This window comes from Pieris brassicae, chromosome 6 (genome assembly GCF_905147105.1).
Source record: "Pieris brassicae chromosome 6, ilPieBrab1.1, whole genome shotgun sequence".
Lineage (NCBI taxonomy): Eukaryota > Metazoa > Arthropoda > Insecta > Lepidoptera > Pieridae > Pieris > Pieris brassicae.
Window position 1 is genome coordinate 13,829,644 of NC_059670.1, and position 22,027 is coordinate 13,851,670.

The following is a 22,027-nucleotide window of genomic DNA, read 5'->3' on the forward strand; positions in this document are numbered from 1 at the left end:
AAATTAAAAAAATCATATAATTAAGAAACCACCAACCAGCATCTTAGAGGAAAAATTACATTGTTGATTTTTTTTCGATAGATTTGCCTGGAGATGTTAGTATGAAAGTAATAAATAATATTATTACGTCAATTTCTATCCGGTACCATAATTCCTAATTGAAGCAAAGCGTTTTTTTTTTACTTTTTTGACTATTTAAATTATTAAGGGTTTATGAAAGCCTATCTCTTGTTACACCTTGGATCGTTATGCTCACATTAATGTCAATGCTTGTGGCAGCGTCCATGCATCGGGTTGTCTCCCTCCCTAAAATATGACGAGGGGGCCAATGGCAGGCCATGCCTCATACTCGTGAACAGGTGCTACTTGTGGTGACAGGGCGTACTTAAATTTGTGTATGCGATGATATTAGTTATTTCGACTACGTATTGGCGTGTTGTTCCCACGAGAATGTAAGTGCGTGCTCCTATTTCACAATGCCTGATAGAGGACAAATCTTTGTTTTAATTTATTTTATTATTATTATTTGGCGATTATAAAGAGTGGCGGAGAGTTTATTGCCAGTTCTTCTGTTCCGAGAACGGAAGAGGCGTAGAAACGCCCTTGATTTAAGACCTGGCAGTAAATGTAAAATTAGAAGCATTTATATACATTTCTGTTTTTGACGTTTATAAGCGTACATTGTGTTACCTACATCAATAAATGATTTTGAATTTTATAAATAATCCAGTATTTTAATATGAAGTTATGAAGAATATCCGTGCAGAAAAACCTAAGAATAAATCACGAACCCTATTCCTAGAATATTCATATGAAATCATCTTGCTGGACTTTACTGTTTACGTTCACCGTACACACAATATAACTGTCACAGTCAAGGATGTTTAAAGAAACACAAACATTCTAATCTTTAATTTTTAGAAAACTAAAACTAATTTACTAATACACTTATAGACTTTAAATGACCATGTCCTGAAATAATAACAAGTATTGAAAACTTGAAAAAAAATAAATGGTGATACAACCTTTTTAGGTCTGTGCCTCAGATTTATGTATCTGTTTCATGATCATTTGTTAATATAATAGGCAAGTAGACGATCAGCCTTCTGTGCCTGATTCACGCCGGCGACTTTTTGGGTCTAAGGCAAGCCTTACGATGTTTTCCTTCACCGTTCGAGCGAATGTTAAATGTGCACATAGAAAGAAAGTCCGACGATCGAACCTACGACTTCAGGGATGAGAGTCGCACGCTGAAGTCGCTAGGCCAACACTGCTCTTATCTCTCTGCTCTATGGTAATTTTAATTGTATTTTCATTTTGTTGTAATATGAAAACAATATTTTGAAATAACGTGAAATTAAACAAACAATTATAATGACCTAGTTTTCAATGTATTAATGTAAAATATTTTAATTAAATATTTCTATCACAAAAATATACAGTTACAATTCTTTTAGCCTCATAGGTGTTTCTCCCCAACCACAACGGCTGTAAAACACACATACATCTGTTATAAAACGCCGACTCTTTCGATAACTGAAAACCCATCAAAATTACAAACGAATCTTCTAGCTTAAATTAACTTAAAGAATCTAGAAAAGCCCTGTCTACAGCTACCCTAAGACTCACCAATAAATCCCCTATACGAGGGAACAAAATAACAGATGCATATAACATTGATCGCCGCTTAGAGAACTCATATCTTTCGTGGAACAAATTTCATCTTATCTTCTCGATTTTTCATACAAGATATTCCCTAATACTTTCGCCATGGTTATTTGAATGGAAATTGAGAGTTTTATGAATAGTTTTTTGCTTACGTGAGGAATATGCTTTTCATATATATTGATCATTTTAGTAATATGCTTGTAGACGAGGGTTCTTTTGAAGAGTAAAATTAAGATAATTACTTGAATGTATAAACGTAAAGATATTATCCTAGCTTACTAGTTTGGTTACTGTGTCATTACTAACATAGTAATTAAAGTCACCAAAGGCAATGCTGACTTTGGCATCATTGCCTGGCTGTATTGCAAATTTATCAATTGTAATATACATAATTTTACAAAAGCAGTATATAGCATACCATAAATTTAACGAGATAAGTTTAATGATCTTTAAGTAAATCCACTTTTTAAGTGTTAGGTGGAGTAAGTGAGCTCGAACGCCAGCTCACAAATAATATTTATTTATTCATTAGTAATAATATTAATATGAAACAGAAAATATAACTAAATTGTTACTGTTAAAAGGCACAGTTTTCCCGCCTCTTTAAACTTTTCCTCACATCCTCTTTGGTGAGGAGGATAATATCAAAATCCTCATAATTAGCTAGATGAAACCCGAGACATTGGCGCAGTGCGCAGGTTTTACATGTATTACATGTTTTTTTTTAATACTCCCCTGCCATTTTGTGTCACATTTGGTAATTCATGTTTGTACGAGGCACAATTGTGAGTATCTTGTCGCGTACGGGGCATACTTAAAGAAATGAAGGACAGTAGATATCTATCTATCTATCCACCCATTAAGAATATCGTGCAAAAATAATAATACTTGCAGACTCCATCGACATACGTATCAGTATGTTATTAACTCTAGCATGTAAAATAAAGGCAAATATATGAAATCTGTATCCTATCTTAACCCTTCCAGATCTTTAAACATAGTATCCATTGAACAGGCGCAGAGATGTGTCTTCCCTATGCGAAATTAATCAACTATGAACTTAATGAAATACACATATTAGGTAAATTTAATAATAAACTTTGACCATAATATTATAATAAAAAAAATGTTTATAATTCATCTCCACGCATAGTACCAAGTTCTTACAGGAGTTCAAAGAGAAATTTTCATATCTGAATATTTATAGGAAGATGCGTAAAAAGGATGCACAAATTATTCCTTTGCCATGACCATAGTGAAGTTAGCTAAATACTCATTTTTTTATAGAACAAACGGGCAGGAGGCTCACATGATGTTAAGTGATACCGCCACCAGAGGGATCGCAAGTGCGTTGGCGGCTTTTTAAGAATTGATAGACCCTTTTCTTGAAAGACCCTAAGTCGAATTGGTTCGGAAATACCGCTTTGAGGAGTTGGTTCCATATAGTGATGGTGCGTAGTAAAAACTGCCTTAAAACGCTCAGTTGTGGAACGAAGGACGTCCAGGTCATTTCGCATTCTGCCTCGACTTCCGATGATGAAACTCAGCAACAGGTATTTATCCGAACAACTCCTCTCAACACAGTGGTAAATGCGGAACACTACCCCACATCTCGCATCTCTACGCAACGCCAATCAACGGTCAAGCCGCTCGGAGAGGGATTAGTACTATTTGACCACTCTACAGTCAAGCGGAAATTATAATATAACACTTTATTATAATGCCTGCAATTCTTCGACGTATTTAAGCTTACATAAATGATAATTCAGTCCCGTTGCAGCGTTTTGCAAACTTAAAAAATAATTTTGTATATATTTTCCTCGAGTATGTTAGTATACAGTTCCACTAAGTCTGCTTACCATAAAAGCTCCTTGCTTTTTAATATTTTTCATATACAGGTGTACTTGGCGTTACCATTACTTTCGAGATTTAGCGTCATAAGAAATACAGATGAAAGGAAGCGATAGTTTTATATATTTTGTTAACAGATAAACCTTTAATCACTTGGTGTATTACCAAGTATTACCAATTATTATTGCAGTAGACACTTATTCGGTCAGCAAGGAAAGCACCAGCTCTGAGGTCACCGGTACTATTTACCAGGCGCCAACTTAAATCTTTAATCACCGCCTGTGCACTTGAACCCCACGGCCCAAGAGTCTCTACTCCAAAGGGAACAAATTCGAAGTTGGAGGAAATACTTATATTTGAGTCAATATAAATAGTTTTTTATAGAAAATAAATCGCAAATACGATATGACAACATATAGAGATAAATGTATAAAATTGTTAAAACTTGTGTATACTTGTGTACTGTAAATAAGGGTGTTGTCTCTTAACTATTTTTTTTCAAATATTGCTAACTATCTTTAACAAATCCATATTAGATGGTAACATACAAACAACACTTTTTAAGATACTGGCCGATTTGAATTCCAAATCCATTTAAAATTAAATAATAATAATAAAAGCCTTTGTTGCTGTAATTACTTACACTAGTACATAAAAATGTGAAATACTAAACAATTTATACTAAAAAAAAATACTTATAATTAATTTTTTAAATATATGCAAATTCAAAGTTTTCTCATAGTATTGTCTTTTGTTACTTTTTGTTTTCTTAATGTTTTCTCAATTCTTTGATTGAAGGTATTTTACCAAATACATATTATATTTTTTGGAATTTTATATTGTGCTTCATCAAATTCAGATACGTTTTTTTCGACCATTATGATACTATACACTTTTGAAACTGCCTTCCAAATTATAAAGAAAATAACTTTGATTTGCTGGGTTGAGGCACCGATGCTGTTAAAAGACACACACACACGTCCAAAAGTACTTAATTTGATTATTGATTCACTGAAAAGATGAGCATCTACCAAAGCAGGTCGCGACCTCAATTCTATTATCACGAAATCATACTTCTCACTGAACAGCTACTGTCGCTGTTTTTATTTGTTCATAGAAGATAGAATAGTACCTACTAGTTATTATTTTGACTTATTCCACTCTATTGTTATCTTTATCACCGAGGTCAAATAATTTCATACAAGAAACATTATGAATGTCAACTTCTGTAAGATTATTTATTCCTTGGTCCTTTGTGAATTTCCTTATTACGTAGAAGTTGCTTTACGATACTTCTGTAAATCTATATAAATGAAAATGAATCACAAAATACGTTGACGCAAAACTCAAAGACGGCTGGAGCACTTCGAGTATTTTTTTATTTATTCCTTGAACTCTGAGGAACGTTATGGAGAGAAAAATAGGAAAAATATAAATGAAAATGGAAAAATTAGTTTTTTTAGTATTTAGGTTTTTATTCCGGGAAAGCTAACAGTCGCTATGTATAAATATTTTATATGTTGTTGTTATGCAGCCACTTAGGTAGGCTAAGTAAATAAATCATTTTTAGTCGAAACGAAGTTCGCGGGGGCAGCTAGTTCTTCAATATATATTAATTTATCTACGTCTGCATTTAGAACTTGCTTCTACGGTGAAGACAAATGTTGTAAAGAACAGTTCCCGGTATGTCTCAAGCCCTAAAATCGATGACATACACAGAAGGTTGATAAATATGTTGGTATGTAGCTACTAAAAAGGTAGGCTAAGAAAAGTATTACATTAAGGCGAAATTAATGTCGTGCCCCCACGACTAATTGTAAATAAATGAAAAGGTAGAAATTGTGGTATTTTTATTACACTATATTTATAATAAGAACTGCATTATACTCTAAAATTATAGATATACATTTTTTATAGCAGTTTATGTTATTTCAGATTAGAGATGTTTCCTTAAATTACAATCACGTTATCAAAAGAAAAATAAATTTTTGCAAGTATCTTAGATTTAAAAACAAAATAGATGACACGTGATTTATCAAACGCATTTAATAAATAATTATTTGTTTATTAGGTTTTAAAAAAAATTGAATGTATTAATGTAATTATTTTTTTGCAGAAAAGACGAAAGATAATATATATAGAACTAAACATTATAACCTTTAATATCTGAACTGTATTTTATACTATTAAGTATTCAACATAAAACACGTATACTGACCATCATTGTAGTATATTATAATACTTCTACATCTTCTAGAGCAAGTTACGAGCATTAGACAAACAGCGTCGTTGTTTGAATGTCCCTTTATCTCAGTCTAGCTCCCGAAACACATTTACTAAGTTACCTTGCCCCACTTACCGAGTCGCAGAGAAATCTCGTTAGCTTCTGTAAGTAAAGCTTAGAATTGCATTAAACTTTGTGCCATTGCCAACAGAGTGGACAACCATTTTGAAGGACTTTGGTCGGCGATTTTGTACACTATGGAACTATTTCTTAGGATTTACAAATGTTTGATGATATGTAGCAGAAATAAAAATAATTAGGAAAACACTTTTTAAACGGATTGAAGCTATGTATTATTATTATAAACTTATAATTATTTACATAATTTAAAATATAAATATATATACATACCTTCAATCCGTTTAAAAAGTGTTTTCTTAATGTGTAAAAGCTATGTTAACAAAAGACAATAATAAAAATAATGTTTTAAATATGTATTGTTTACAATTAGTGTTTATTTTTATAGTTATTTTCTGTTCATAAATTGTTTATATTAAAAAATCAAAATAAAAAATAATAATTAAATCGAATAAGCAAGTAGGTGATCAGCCTTCTGTGCCTGACGCTCGCCGCCGACTTTTGGGTCTAAGGCAAGCCGGTTTCCTCACGATGTTTTCCTTCACCGTTCGAACTACGCGCACATAGAAAACGAAATCCATTGGTGCACAGCCGGGGATCGAACCTACGGCCTCAGGGATGAGAGTCCCTGAAGCCACCACTGGTCAAGTTGTTAATAATAGTTTAGAAACACAATGCTCAGGTACTTAATGATGGTATAATTATAGGAATGAAACGAATGAACGAAAAACATTCGATATATGATGAATTACACATCCGTATCGCTAATGTAGCAGTCCCGCAATCACTTGAAACGAAAACTCAATATTGAATTCGGAAACGCTACTGAAAGCTGCACTGCAAAGAGACATACAATATATTATATCACCTATAGTACAAATAGAGATTTAAATTATATACTAATTGAGCAGTGTTGGCCTTGTGACTTCAGCCTGCGTTCTCATCCCTGAGCTCGTAGGTTAAAACAACGGCGTTGCACCAATGTCTATATTATTAAACACTTATTCGTATGATGAAATAAAATATCGTGGATGAAGACTTATTTTGACTACCAGGTTTAAAAAAAACATATGTACTTCTCCCTCAAAGGCCGGCTACGCGTGACATGACTGAATAGGTGTCCATAGGCAGCGGCAGTTTCTAGCCGACCCGCAGGAGAACCTCTTCCTAGTGAACTTGTGTACGCGGCACTACCTTAATTTAGAATTAATATAAGTTTTTTACATACTTTTATAGTTAGTTCTGCGTCCACTTGAGCAGTGTTTGTAATAACAAAAGTGTAAGCGTAATAATAAAAATGATATTTAATTCTTTTAAATATCATTTAAGTTTTACGCTCAGACGATGGAGGGATATCTAGTTTTGACTTGCGTTTATTTGTTATTGAAGAAACGTTTCCACGTCCGCTTCTTTCATATTGGTGATAGGGTTGCCGCTGCGTAAATGAAATGTTATTTTATTACATGAATATATACAGTCAAAGCCAATTCAAAGAGACCAACGAAATTAGTTCATACATATAGAAAAAAAGAAATCAAACCCTGAATATATGATTATTATATGGAAACCCCAAGTTATTACATCTAGTCATCCATGAAATGAAAATTTCAGGATTTTTCTGGAAATTGCCAGAAAGACTTAATACGTCTTGTTATTTACACGAGTTTCGGCACCAATGTCGATCCATCAATGTTACCGGAAGAGAAGATTAAGATTTTTCGAGAACTTTCTCACGATTTCCGGACATCGTGGTATGGAAATGAGATAGAGATGAATTACCCGTCTTATTCTGGAACATTATAACGTTGTAAATGGTAACCGAAAGTGGAAATACACTCAGTATTAAATACAATCAATCTTTGATTATAGGTTAATTTTTGATGTTCGGACACGGCATCATACGGTCCTGTGTGTTTAAGTTGATAAAGATACTGTATAGTATTAATATTAACATTTTTTTACGTTTTGCTATGACTTGGACAGGTGGCCATTTAACCGTTCACAGTCTAACAAGGACCAGCAAAAAGAGATAATTTGGATAAATGATTTTAATCACCACACTGTAAACAATGCATTTGTCCCTCCGTATACTACTTAACACCCGATATTAAGGTGAAGGAAAATATCGTAAGGAAACCAGCATGGGAAACACCGATAATTGTTTGACGCGTGGCACAGTGGGAATAAATTATTCGGAAAGAGATATAGATTAATTTGAGGCCAAGGTGGGGGTTGTAGCGTAGTTTTTACATTCTCTACTGGAAATTAAGTGTTCGTTAAAAATGAGAATCTAATTTCTAAGTTCCGTATTTCTAGATTTCTTCGGAATTAAAGGCGATTTTATCATTTTCAGTTCTTGGATGTGTTTGCGCTATTTATATACGAGTATGCTGTACACAAAACTCCTTTATTACTTCTATAATTTGTCTTATGGTTATAGAAATCTCTATAAACAAAGAGAGTCATTTGAAGTTATATACGATAAAGTAAGCGGTTCTATGGAGCGTACATGATGATAATTCAATTCTGAGATGTCAGCTACTCTATAACTATAATAATAAATACTATATTCTTGAAGGTACTGACTACATGACCTTATGTGTGTACTGACCATGACTACATATCCCACTGTCAATTATATATTATTTTAACGTCACTAAGGCTAGCTATAAATAAAGCTATGTGATTCCGCGAACTTCCTTACAAAATATATGAAAACCGATATTCTTTTATCACACATTATATACTGATTGCTATTCCCTACGTAGAATTCCCATAAATCAATTCAATTTCAATCTCTGCAGGATTTGTCGAGTTTTCAAATTGTTTAACTTTTATTTAAGTTACCTACTTTGTATCCTCACATTATTTCATTAGCAAATCGTTTAATAACACAATCTGCCTCAAGTATCAAATGAACTAGTTTTGTCTAATAAAACTACTGTAATGACAGTTAAATATGCGAATCGCAAAAGATATACTATAATTTATACGGGCTGAATAAAAGATTAACTTCTAAAATAATTCTGACGTTGTAACTAGATATGTAAACGATTACTCGACTTTTGCTTTCTTTAAAGTTGTTGTTGACGCAACATCGAGTTGACAGAACACAATTTAATTTTCTGTTACTGTAGTATTACGCCAACGCCATCTATTGACACTAAGTTGGCATTTGCCAGATGATTGCCTATAATTCCAACAATATACGGTGATTTTTACAATAAATACAAGTTTGTTATAAATCAGGTAATTTAATAAATAGATGATTTGTATTATTAATATCTTAAATTATTAGTACTTATAAAAGATAAAATGATGTATATTTAATGTGGTTTTTGTAAATAACAGTTCTATTGACAAGACCCACGATTGGTGGTTTTTTCTCTAGTAGTGACGCGGAAAAATGTCGGCGTGATTTCGGGCGTTAATTGGTTAAGAGAATAAACAATCAAGGGGGGCTAGGGTCTGTCGGGAAGTCGGGGGTACGGGGGACATTCTTTAGTTTGGGAGCGATTAGAGATTGACACAAAACTTATTATTATATACTAGTGTGTAAATATAGGATATTTACCAAATTTATTGTTTTCCTCTTTAAAACGATATTCTGCATTACTAGCTGGAAGAGGTCTAACAGTATGTATGTTAATATGCAAAACATTAATTAATATCCCATAAAGAAGTATTACTTATACTATTCTTCATCTCTTAAAATCAATCAGCTGATGGAGCTAGCTGGTGTATAAATACTGAGTATACCAAATATCGTTGATCAGTTTATTTACACTGTAAAGAATTAACATTTTGGAATGAATTAAAAATTACTTTTCATATTTTAAGAAAATCTATTATGAAATTAATTATTGACAAAAGGTTTATTTGATAGCGAATAAAAGTTGACAACGGCTAGCTTTTGTCATTGATATTATAGTCATTCATCTACGTACTACGAGTACACATTTAAGTAACATAATTTCATGCACTGGTTGTTTATCATGGATTTGTTTCATTAAACTGACCATACCAACAAATCGCAAGAACAAATGAAACGTTACTTAAAAACTAGAGGACATAATAAAAATATACCATTTCGAATTGGTATAATTAACTAAAAAACTTACCAAAACTAACACCTAATATTAAAAAATTAACTTTTAATATGAGGCGTGATACCTCTGAACTAACGGTGAAGTGCATTAAAAAATTCATTTTTTAAGTAAACACTTTTTAAACGGATTGAAGCTATGTATGTATGTATAAACTTATAATTTTTTTGTGTTGTGTTTTTAGTGTTTTCAAAGACAATTCATTTTTTGTTAGAAATCATAAATTAGTTATTTTCTCAATAAAATTTGTTTTAAACGATATTCATTCATCCTCTTGGACGATATTTGCAGCACGCATTCTGTCAATATCAAACGCCAAAAGGTAACATCAAATATTTTGAATTAAATAAAAAGTTCTGTCGTAACAAAAGTCATGATTACTTAATATGGTGGCTAAGTATTTTTAAAATTTCTAATTTCCGCGCTATTTTCTTATAAGGAGGTTTTTATGACAAAAAAGAATTAGCGAAATCGGTCCAGCCGTTCCGTGTGATGCCGTAGCCAAGGGAAATAGAGATTCATTTATTTATATATATATATAGATTAAAATTAATACATAATTTAGAGAAGTACAGTTTATTTACAACTACTTCAATGTAAAAAATGCATTGTCATTGTCGGTCAAATTTGCCAACACAAATCATACATTGTTAATTTACTAAAACTAGAATAATTTTGAAAAGGCAAAAATACATTATTGTAAATACATATGTTATCTTTAAGACTACATAAATAATTGTAATTTGATTAAAACATGTTAAAAAGCGAAAACATTACGAAATTGTGATTCACTTTGTTATATTATAACGATTTGCTTCGTTCTCGAACCAATTGTTTCCAACTATTATTTTTTTTCATTTTTAATGACTTCTGCCTAGTGTCTATTCTTATATTTTTATATCATAGAAGGTAATACTTTTTAGCCTGCTTTATATAGTTTTCAAATAACAAATTAATAGTGAATCTATAATTACGTAAATAAAGAATGTAAATGTAAGAGATGTCTTTGTCAAGTAATTACATGTTTGTGTTAGTCAAGATCAGTCTTCTATGCCTGGCACAATTCGTTCACTTTTTGGTTATAAGTTACGCCGGTTTCCTCGCGATGTTTTCCTTAGTACTTACAAGTGTTATGTGATGTAAATTGTTAATTGTTGTTTAGTTTGAATAGTCTTATAATAAAATAATTTAATCAACATAGTATTAATAAAAATAATCAAAAATTAATAAAAAGAAAGTTAAACATTTTGGTCCCTGTGGAACCAAAAAACGTATTGGATTTGGACTTACGGGAGTCAATTCACACTTTAACTGGACTTGGAATCTTTAGGATGGGTCAGAGTCAAGTCACAATAAAAACTTAAAAATCTACAAAAATCTTAGCATCGACAGAAAATATTTTTGAAATGAAACTTCTGTATCGGCGTTGTAAAAAAATTACCGTCACACGTCACGGTACTATCTACCAGGAGACAACTTAAATCTTTACCAATATTAGTTATAGAGTCAATATGATTTTTACGTTATATTCCCTGCAACCTCCATTGCTGCTAGGTTGCTCTGGAGCCATACATCTCACAGCATCTATGGCTCAATTTGTCACACCTTAATTAATAAAGTTAGGACAGTTATACTAATGTAATTTGTATGTCCCATGGGCCAATGGGAGAAATCCAAGCGAATTTATTAATAGCTTTCCAGCAATTGTGATCATATCATTTAAACTTGGCGGCTATCTGTTATATAATTTCAATTTAAATATGTAGTAAATAAAGAAAAATTATGAAAATATTGTGTTATTATTCAACGGAAAATCGTTTACCCCAAGTTTCCCCCAAACCTATATAGTTCAAATGTTTTCCTGTTGTGCACGAGACGGATGTGGTATTTCCTAGCGAATTTTCTATTGAAGAACCCCAGTGAATATTATATAAGCATTTGCTTAGCTGTTTTCTCGAATTTATTATCGCAGTTTGTCATTACAATCTGTTTTTCCGTTGTTTAATTTTCTTGTTTTCCGGTATTCGTAAAATAGGACTTTGGATTAAGATACAAAATTTGAATCGCGTTTGTTTTTATTCTTTATTTTAAAAACGGGCGTTATAGCTGTTGGTCTTGGCCTGAGATTTATTTATCTATGTCATTATTTGTACCTTTAATTGGCCAGTAAGTGATCAGTCTTCTGACGCACGTCGACTACTGACTTCAATATGTTTTTCTCCGTAGGAGTATTGTAGCAGATATAGATAGTAAAGTCCATTATTGCATTTCCGGGGCATGTACATCAGGGATAGATATTGCACAAAACTCCAGGCTAAGTAGCTTAGAACACTTCTGTAAAATGATATCGTAAAATACGTTAGCATTAGTTACTATTTGGTTTATGCGAATACTTGATATAAATTAGACAAAAAAATAAGAAAATGTCGTAACAATCTAGCAGAATAGTTCTATACTAATGACAATAGATGGCGCTAATATGGCATTTCAGTTTCTGAATATCAAATAGTTATGTCAACTTGTAGCATCTGATGTTGTAGTCTCACCACAATTGCTGAATAGCACTTGAATCTAGTTATGTAAATAAATTCGCCCTTAAGTTTTGCTTGCTGTGTTATATATCATATGCTTGACGCAGATATATTACCTCAAACACATGGTTTGAATGCTAACAGTTACTACCGTAAATATTAATTTAACAATACATATTCTAATACCAAATAAATAAGTTATAATACAACCGTCGTAGTATCCATATGGTCGACTAATTAATATGTTAAATTTTTTTAATTAAACTCACAAGAACAATTTATATAACAACGTAATAGAGCATGAAGCCTACATAAATCATAATTACAAAGTTCATTGACTCCGCAAACATGTACAAACTCATCCATGACATCCCTTATAAATATTTCAGGCCAATTTCCTTCGAAACTTCCAGTAAATAAGCCTTGTATTCGCTCGGGTATTTTAAGGAGCTAATTTGAACAGTATAAGCTCCTTTGTGATCCAATCAAGGATGTAAAAGTTTGCGAAGACCATAAAATAAGAATTATTACAAAACCATACAAATAACCATGTAATTTTTATATTAATTTTGTCATGTTTTTGTTTACTCATCTCAGTAAATACTTATTTGAATTCATTTTGTGTTGGATAGTCAATTTATCGAAAAAGCTATATTGGTGTGAAATCAACTGCGTGAATCTCAGTCCTGGATAAACGAATGACATAAGTGGAGATTTCAGCATTAAATTAATGGGCAAAAAACTTAATACTCTTTAAAAATAGTTTTTAAAATATTTTGAATATAAAATACAATGCAGCAGATAACTATATTATTTAGTACATACAAGGTGCTCACGTATTAACAAATATTGCCACTATAGATATTACAAACTGATTTTAAAAATTCGTAGCCGGATTGGCAAAATCGGAAAAAAACGATCTAACTAAAACGTTTCTTACGATCGCTGCCTTAACGATTTGAGTTTTTGATAAAAGTTTTAGAAATTGATAGACTATAAAAATCGATAGAATATGTCTTACTTTGTTTTTATGTTACAAGAAATAACCTTTGGGCTAAATGGGCACGCGTGAACTAGTTTGTCGTAAAAAAATAACGTTGTTTTAGTAGTACAAATATATAAAAAAATTATCTAGAAATATAGCCACAGTAGAAAATTATATTTTTTTAAACTAATTAACCATAAACCTCGCAGAAGATTTTCACACCTCATCAGATCGGTATTAGAGAGACGCAAGCATTCAGGCGTAATTCAACCATTTATTGCTAAACAGTCATCAACGGATGGTTTTATGCAAACATGTAAAATTAATTCTAGAATACCCTTGTACTAAACTGAAACAAAACGTGAAATAAACACTTCCCTGACTTATATATAACTCCGTATATAGGAAAGATTCTGATATTATGCACCTGGAAACGTGTTGCAATATTTCGTTTCAATCAACAATATAACAAGTTGTATTATTTGTTGTGACAGTCCTAAATGTTTTTTTCCGACAGCTATGACATATCCTGCTAGAATCAATTGTATTCTTTTTAGAGAAATATATCATCCAGCAACCAGCAGAAAAACTTCTCTATCTAGTCTCTTCTAGTACCTAGTATCTTCTTCGCAATCTTCATTACTGAAGGTCGTGCTAGGGATATTAAGACCCATAATTATCTTTGCCTGGTCAGACTAACGTGTAGGCGACCTCGACTTCTACTATTATCACTCCTCCCTTCCATTCCCTAACTGTCGAGACTATTTGGTTCTTTCCTGGCAATATGGCCAAAGCAGCTAAGTACCCGTTTGTAAATGATAGTCGACATCGATCTTGTGGTGTCTTTTAGTTGCTTGAGAATGGACTTATTGTTTCTATCTACATTAATATTATAAAGAGGAAAGATTTCACTGTTTGCTTGGATAAAGTAGACTGAAAAACCAATGGACCGATTTGAAATACTTTCAAAATTATTTTATTTTCTAACGATCGGTTCTATATTCTGCTGCAAATATTCAATGATTTTCCAAGAAAATCATTAGCTTTCTGTGCCTCCCAAATCGAAACTATTTCGCAAGGATCGTTACCTATACAAACCTGTTAATTTTTTGACTAGACTTTACTTCTTATACCAGATTATACTTTCAATACTAGATTATACTTCTTTAACTAGGTAACATTTTGTTAGTCTTCTGCATAATACCGTCTTAAATAACGGAAGCGCATATAGCGGCGCGTGATAGCTAACGTGTCAGGGAATACATTATGTAGCTCGTAGCCGAGTCTGATGGAGTTCTACAGGTGGTTACGAATTTATGTAAAAGTAGATTAATGGTACTTTGTTAATTGATTCTTATTAGTATTGTAAGGTTCGTGATTTATATAGTAGACTATAGAAGCTGTGTATAGGTAAAAAATAAACGTTTAATCGACACAAAAATGAAAGTACACAAAATAATAACCTAAAACACAGAGAATACTCAAACATACATTGAAGAAAAAGTTCCGCTAGGTACTGAATGGGAAGGTACTAAGTATATGACAAATCATGGCAGACCATGGCTGACGTAAATATAGGCAGACATTACTCGGAGATATAAAAACATTCATAGGAAAATTATACAGAGAGTGATAAGTAAATATTTAAATAATAAATAAATTACTTTCAAAACAACCTCAATGATAATAAATAATACATAAAAACTGTACATAAGACGCAAGAAAAAGCCTGTGGCGCTACATCCTTGTAGTTCTGGGTCTATTGTTTATGTTTCTGTTTCGGGAACGTATGTTTTTTCCAATAGACAAGAAACACGCAGATGACTTTTTTGTCTAAGACATGCCTCGGTTTTCTCGCGGTGTTAAACGTGAGCGAGTGTTAAATGAATCACACACTGAAGCCACTGATAATTGAAATATTAAGCACAATTAATAGAATCAGGAACTGTAAATTTGACGAACACATGACTTCTTCAACGGTTATAAATGCGAATGAGCGCTCTTGGTTACTCATAACGCTGGGTAACAATGTATTGTGCGACTATCTTCTCACATATGTATTTAGATATACATATATAAACATATCAATATGCCATGTATAATTAAAATCGCGTAAGTTTACACAATTTCGTAATTTTAGTTAAAATAATAATCTTAATTAACATTGCATGGAAAAATATGTTTTAACCATGCGATGTGCACAAAAACTAAGTTCAAAACAATTTTGCTCGAATCACCAATCTTCTACGAAATAGCTTTTCCTAAAAAACAGATTAAAGAGGCTCAATTGAACTGGATTCTATGAAAAAACTATTTTGAATGGGGCAGAGATACAAAACGCAATGCTGTATCGTATTCGACTTTCAGTTTGGCAAAGCAATGTTTTGTATGGAATTGGATAAAGTAACAATAGTAAAATTATGTTAAACTAATTATAATTTATTTTTAGTCGTCACGAAGCTAATGTAGGTAACTTCATAGAAATACACAAGTAATACTTGAATCGGTTATTTTAGTTCAAGTTGCTGAATTATGTGACAACGGAGTGCCTTCACAATGATGATCTACGATCTATACAGAAAATAGTATTAATAAGAATATTTATTTCTGCCACATTACACAAAATTACACAGAAACAAATCATACATTTACAGTTATATCGACTGTTTATAGATATATAACACAAACTTAAAAACAAGATAAAAGAGTACAAAGTAATAACATCAGTGAATAACACAAAAATATAACAATTTATCAAATAACACACAAAAATCTTCCTTCGTAACTCAGCCTACGAAAAAACAGAACTAATCTCAATTACACTGTTTCCATAATAAACATCTTTTTGTCCTATTCGCGACCTATTCTCCTGCATCGGCATAGGCTATAATTACATTTTTTTTGCTATTTTGGTAAAAGGTAAGGTACGACTTTAGAGGAAAAGCTTCATCTCCAATGAAGTCCAGTGTATTTTCCTCGATACCTTTTTTTAATTTTTTAAAAGTTTTTTTAAATATAAAATCATCGGAGTTTCTTCCCTTTGCTCCAATGTTAACATATATAAAACAAAAGTCATAATCAACGCAACCTAAAATTACAATACTGAATGCATTTTGGATAGTTAGCAAAATTCTGACCTTTTCCTGCAGGACACTTAATCAGTATGTGCTATCTAAAGCTCCGACACATAAAGGAAACTGCCATCTTGTGGCAAATTCTGTTCTTTCATTCTTCTTTGGTCCTAGGTACCTAAAATATATATATTTTTATCTATATTTTTTTTGTTTCAGATCGACGAGTCTACCCCAAGTAAATCTCACACTCAGGTCAATGACTCGGTGTTTAATATTGACGAAACACAAACTGTTAAAATTTTAGACTCCGTGATCGATATAATTAATTTAAAACAATGGCAACAAACTAAGAAAACTAACTTTGTCTTTCGTTAATATTACATTTATTATTTATTAATATTGAATTGTATTATATTACATTAATTTGCAGCTATAAGTTAATTACATTATAATCTTTTCCTTTAATCTACCTCATAAAAGCAAGACTGATGATGAATATTTTTTTTAAAAATAAATACATAGAAAATATATTGATTGTGTTTTACTTCAAAGTTATGTTCTAGTTTTTTATTCAAACCTTTAAAAAATCTTCCAATGCTATAAAATTGTAGAACTCCAATCAAAAAGTAACTAATTGTACACTAGATATTCTAAATATTTCTGATAATGTTTGAAAGGAATTCCCTACAGCCAGAAACTTTAATGTTATTTCTAATTTTGTCTGAACAGCTATAACTTGACGTATCTTTTTTTGTATAGACGGTCCAATTTCTTGAAGTAAATATGAATACTGGACTTTCGTAACCCAAAACATATTTTTGAATGTCTCTTCATCTTCCAATTGTAATTCAAGGCACAATGTGTTAGATGCTCCAAAATGGTTGTTCCTAGCTATCCATTTTTTTACTCAACATCTTTTTTTTTATTTCCGTTAAATTAAGTATTGTCTTAGAAGAGCAGATATAATTAAAACCTACCACGTACTGCACTCAGGATAGCAACTGGCAGAAAACCTCTAAATACGATTATTTATTGCTTTTGAAATTCTGTTTACACGGACACAATAAAGTTTCCATACTACATAAACTTTGCAAATTCTTTAGAAAATCGTACATTCGAGACGAAAAACTCTCTCCAATCTAAATGGTGCTTCATGTATAATATAATGTAGCCATTTAATAATAAAATGCCAATACCAATTACTAATTTATTTTAAAGTCTATTATTGAAATCGGTATTCCTATCAGCCATGGTGGTTGCCCTTTCGACATTAGAATTTGATGCAGCGTAGATTTTAATAAATTTTTATGTTATTTAATTTAAGTTTTACAATCTACAGCAGTAAAACCGATGTATTTTATTAAAAAAAATAAGTTTATAACCAGGAGATAAACAAGTTCCTCGAGAATATAATTTTATTTATTTTCTTACATAGCCCTCCCTTGAGGGACTCTCTACACTGACTGTTATAATTTTTATTATGAAGCTTATTTTTGCCTACAAACTTTGTCGTTTGTTACCTTCACAAGTTTGAATTGGAAAAAAAAAAGTTCTTTGTACAAACTGGACGTTAAACGTGTCATTTCCATTCATTTTCAACACCAAGACTGTCCCCAGAGATGAGAATCATACGTCAAACCTACTACTGCTTGTATAAATGTAAAGTATTTAAATTCTCTAAAAAATAATATTATTTTTTATATTGTAAAAAAATAATAGCTGGTGCTTTGTTCATTTGTAATGTTGGATTCATGTTTAATCCTTAGGTATTAACAGTGATTTGAATTTGGAATGTGCATTTTGTAATACTACACGAGATCAATCACGAGTACTGCAAACGTTATTGTCAAAAACATTTTTAATTCCACAACTTCAACAACAACAACAACAAAAACATTTTTAGTTCCAAAACCAACGTTAAATAACGCTTCCTCCCTAAGCAAACTATTAATAATCAAAACTAACGAATATTCTTTGTTAAAATGAAATCCCCTTTATATCGAAGGTGCCTAAACTGAAAACATGTGTTGTTCTGTATTTTATTAGATTCTATACGGTACGCAAATCGGGTCGGTACTAAGTGAAATATGGTGAGACGCTTTCATTGAAATTTGTAGCAACATCACATTTTGTTACTTTTTGTGTTTACGACTTTAGGTTTTTATAACTTGTTGTTAAGAAATCTGTTTAACTACATTATTTATTACCTTCTTGGTAAACGGGAACCTGCTGACGGCCTAGGTATTTCCGGACCAATTTTGCAAAATAGTATCGTTTGAGAAAAGAGTTATTAAATAATAATAATAAAATATGTGTTTATTCATTTTAAGTACAATTGCATTACAATGTGTAAGATTTGGGATCCCTTTTAAGTAAAAAATACCTGTGTCAGGGTTTCCAGCTCTTTCATAACAAACTTAACTATACATTCCTTAAAATATTTAATTTATATATAATTTATTTACATCTTTTCTTTTTTTTGTTATTGATTTTTAACTGTTATCAACACGCTTGAGTGCATAAGTGAGTGTGTGAGTGAGTGAATGAATAAAGTCTGTAACTCCATACTAGGCCTGAGAGGAAGCTCTAAATCTGAGTAGGGTATGTTCATGAGCCAGTCGTATTTTTAGATTGTAGACGGTGAGCGGGTAGCTGTTAAGCAGCCTATTTAATTTTAATTTATTTTATTTTTAATTTAATTTAATTTATTCAATACCAATTGTTAAAAGGCCGGCACTCGCGAACCTTCTAGCACTGAGTGACCACGGGCATATTACTTTAAGGTTGGTTGGGCCTCCTGTTCGTTTGCCCCAGTTCTATAAAAATATACAAAATCGAAATAATATTATTTTATTGTAAGTTACCAACATTATTTAAGAATAGTTCTGGGCGCTTATTAAAAATCAACAATATTCTTTTTTTATAGATTTGGTTGCCCCAGGCAAGAGGGGCATCACTTAGTTGCCTCCGAAAATGGACACTCAAATTGCTCACGAGGTAAAATTGGTAAAGTAAAATATTTTCATGCTCTTGCATGGAGAACATAGTAGAGGCAACTATACCATCCATTCTCCTTCTAATATAATGTAGGTTTAGGTAGTTTTGTAAAAAAAATTGAAGTCATATTTCCCAGAAAATATTATGTGGAACTATTGCTGAGTAAAGTTAAATAAAATCTTTCCTTCATTGTAACGTTTTAATACAAGATAATAACACCCAATAATTAAATTTGTTTGGGTACCCTTTCCACTTGACTAAAGCTTCTTTTCCGAGTCTTAAGTTACGATATCTTGAGATTTTATCAATTTTATAATCAGAAGTGGGGGAAAACTTAACTTTTTGCATTTCTTTCTCATAAAATGTGCCTGTTATAGATTAATTTTCTAAATCCATTAAAGTGTATACAACATAATATGGTGAGCGATCTATAACTGAAGTTATAATAAATATTTCATCACTCCAATTACTTTCATAACCTTTTTGAAATGTATGTTTATGTTTAGTAATTCTTATATGGTCACCGACTTTAAACTTGGGTAACTTTTTCAAATTTGAGTTAAAAAAAATTCCATCAAAATAAAGATTCCTCCAAACTTTCATAATATTTTGGATATTATCATCACATTGTCTCATTTTTATACTAGAATGCACACTGTGATTATATGAACTAACTAAATCTTGTAGAATATCTATATAGCGATGTGTATTTTTATAGTATTGTCTTTGGTTAACATAGCTTTTACACAATGAAAGAAAATATTTTTTGTATTTATTTAATTTTTTTTTGTATTTTTATATGTAAAATAACGCCACATTTTCATTTTTAAAGTTCTCTGAAATCTTTCTACTATATTTGCTTTAATATCTGGATTATTTGTAGTATAATAATTTTTATTTTTTAAATAACTTTGGACATCTTTAGATACAAATTCTGTACATTTATCTTGTATATGGATTGTATATGTGTAGGAACAGTTTTAACATCATCAAAAATGCTAGTAAAACACTGTTTAATTGTGAGAGAATCTTTCATTTTTCAATATCATTACGCTCAGTTAAGTCGGTGCTAATTTTATCCAACTTAGAAGCTTCATATTTACCACGAGTCTTGTATGAATATTGCTTAAGGTTTTTAATGTTAGGGTACGTATTTAAATGCCAATCAAGTGACACAAAACTTGTCGGAGTATTTTAAGTAAATCTGAACGTCTCTGCGTACCTGAACATTCGTGATGCCAGCGATCATGACCTTAATTTTATTGGACTCACCCCAACCCGTCTCCAGCTGGTCAATCAGCGCCATTTTGTTGGTGGAATATTCAACGTAGGTCACCGCGTGGTTACTCGTATAGTTCACCATATAACGATACAAGTCGTGAAACCTCCTAGTTCCAACAAACTGAAGAGTAAGTTTCCCTTTCCTCTTTACACAACGGGTACGAACGTACTGCCCACTTCTTGGCACGTCCCTGCAAGTGACTCAAGGGAGCATTCCTAACTTCGTAATCCGACCACGAATTGTTCTTCATGTGGTATTCAATCTCTTCACACCACTGAGTTGCGGTAAATTGACAATCGCCTGGAACAAACGAGGGTAGATAAATTTCACTTAATTTTAGCGATCTTTTATCATCCATACTAGAAGGCTTCTTTGATATTTTGGAAACCCTCCATCATTTTTGGAAGAAATTTTACCCATAATTCAGGCGTAAACGTGTTGGGTCCGTCGTCTTTTGTCGTCGATGGGCCTGCCGCTCCATTTCTTTCATAACCAGGTGTGGAATATTCACTATTTCCTGTAGCAGGCATTGCGGTAGGCACGCAGGATGATTGTTGTATCGATCCCACATCTGATGTCGCAGATTCAACGCGATTAATAATTACAAAATTAGTGTTACTACCGTCGTCCTACAGTATAACTTAATATTTAAACACAGTCAGTGCGCACGTCCGGCGCAGGCGCCGATCAGAGAGCTACTGCCGTCTGAACTCAACGATCGATTCACGCACTACTGACAAATTCACTTTAACACATTGACAACTTACAACCTGTAAGATTTCGTAATGTTGCCATTCTAATAAAACGAATGGCATCGTGTTCGTTCATTACGTAATCTCTGACATACATATTTATATATGTTTAAAGAACTTTATTTCTAATGACAAATATGAGAAACTTAATATGTATATACGAACAAGATACATATCGCCATCAGCCGTCCCAATTTTAGTCTACTAGGTTCATTCTGATATGTTTATTTAATGCCCATGAATTGGTTAAAGGCCCTTATATTACGAATTTTAGACGGTAATGAATTAAATAATATTTAATCATATTTTAAATAATACATTTTTTATGTAGGATAATCGGTGTAGGTATTGTTGTTACGTTCTATAGAATTAGTTGTAACTGTTAAGGTAGCATAATGATGTGAAAATAAATAGATAAA

General features: G+C 31.9%; 1 long non-coding RNA gene across 1 annotated transcript; it reads right to left on the reverse strand.

The window, feature by feature from the left end:
• Positions 1 to 16,276: 16,276 nt before the first annotated feature.
• Positions 16,277 to 21,502, reverse strand: LOC123711010. Its single transcript, XR_006753889.1, has 3 exons — positions 21,273 to 21,502; positions 20,797 to 21,156; positions 16,277 to 16,752 (listed from the first exon to the last, which is right to left on the reverse strand). It is a non-coding gene; the product is annotated as an uncharacterized LOC123711010 (long non-coding RNA).
• Between the last annotated feature and the right edge of the window lie 525 nt (positions 21,503 to 22,027).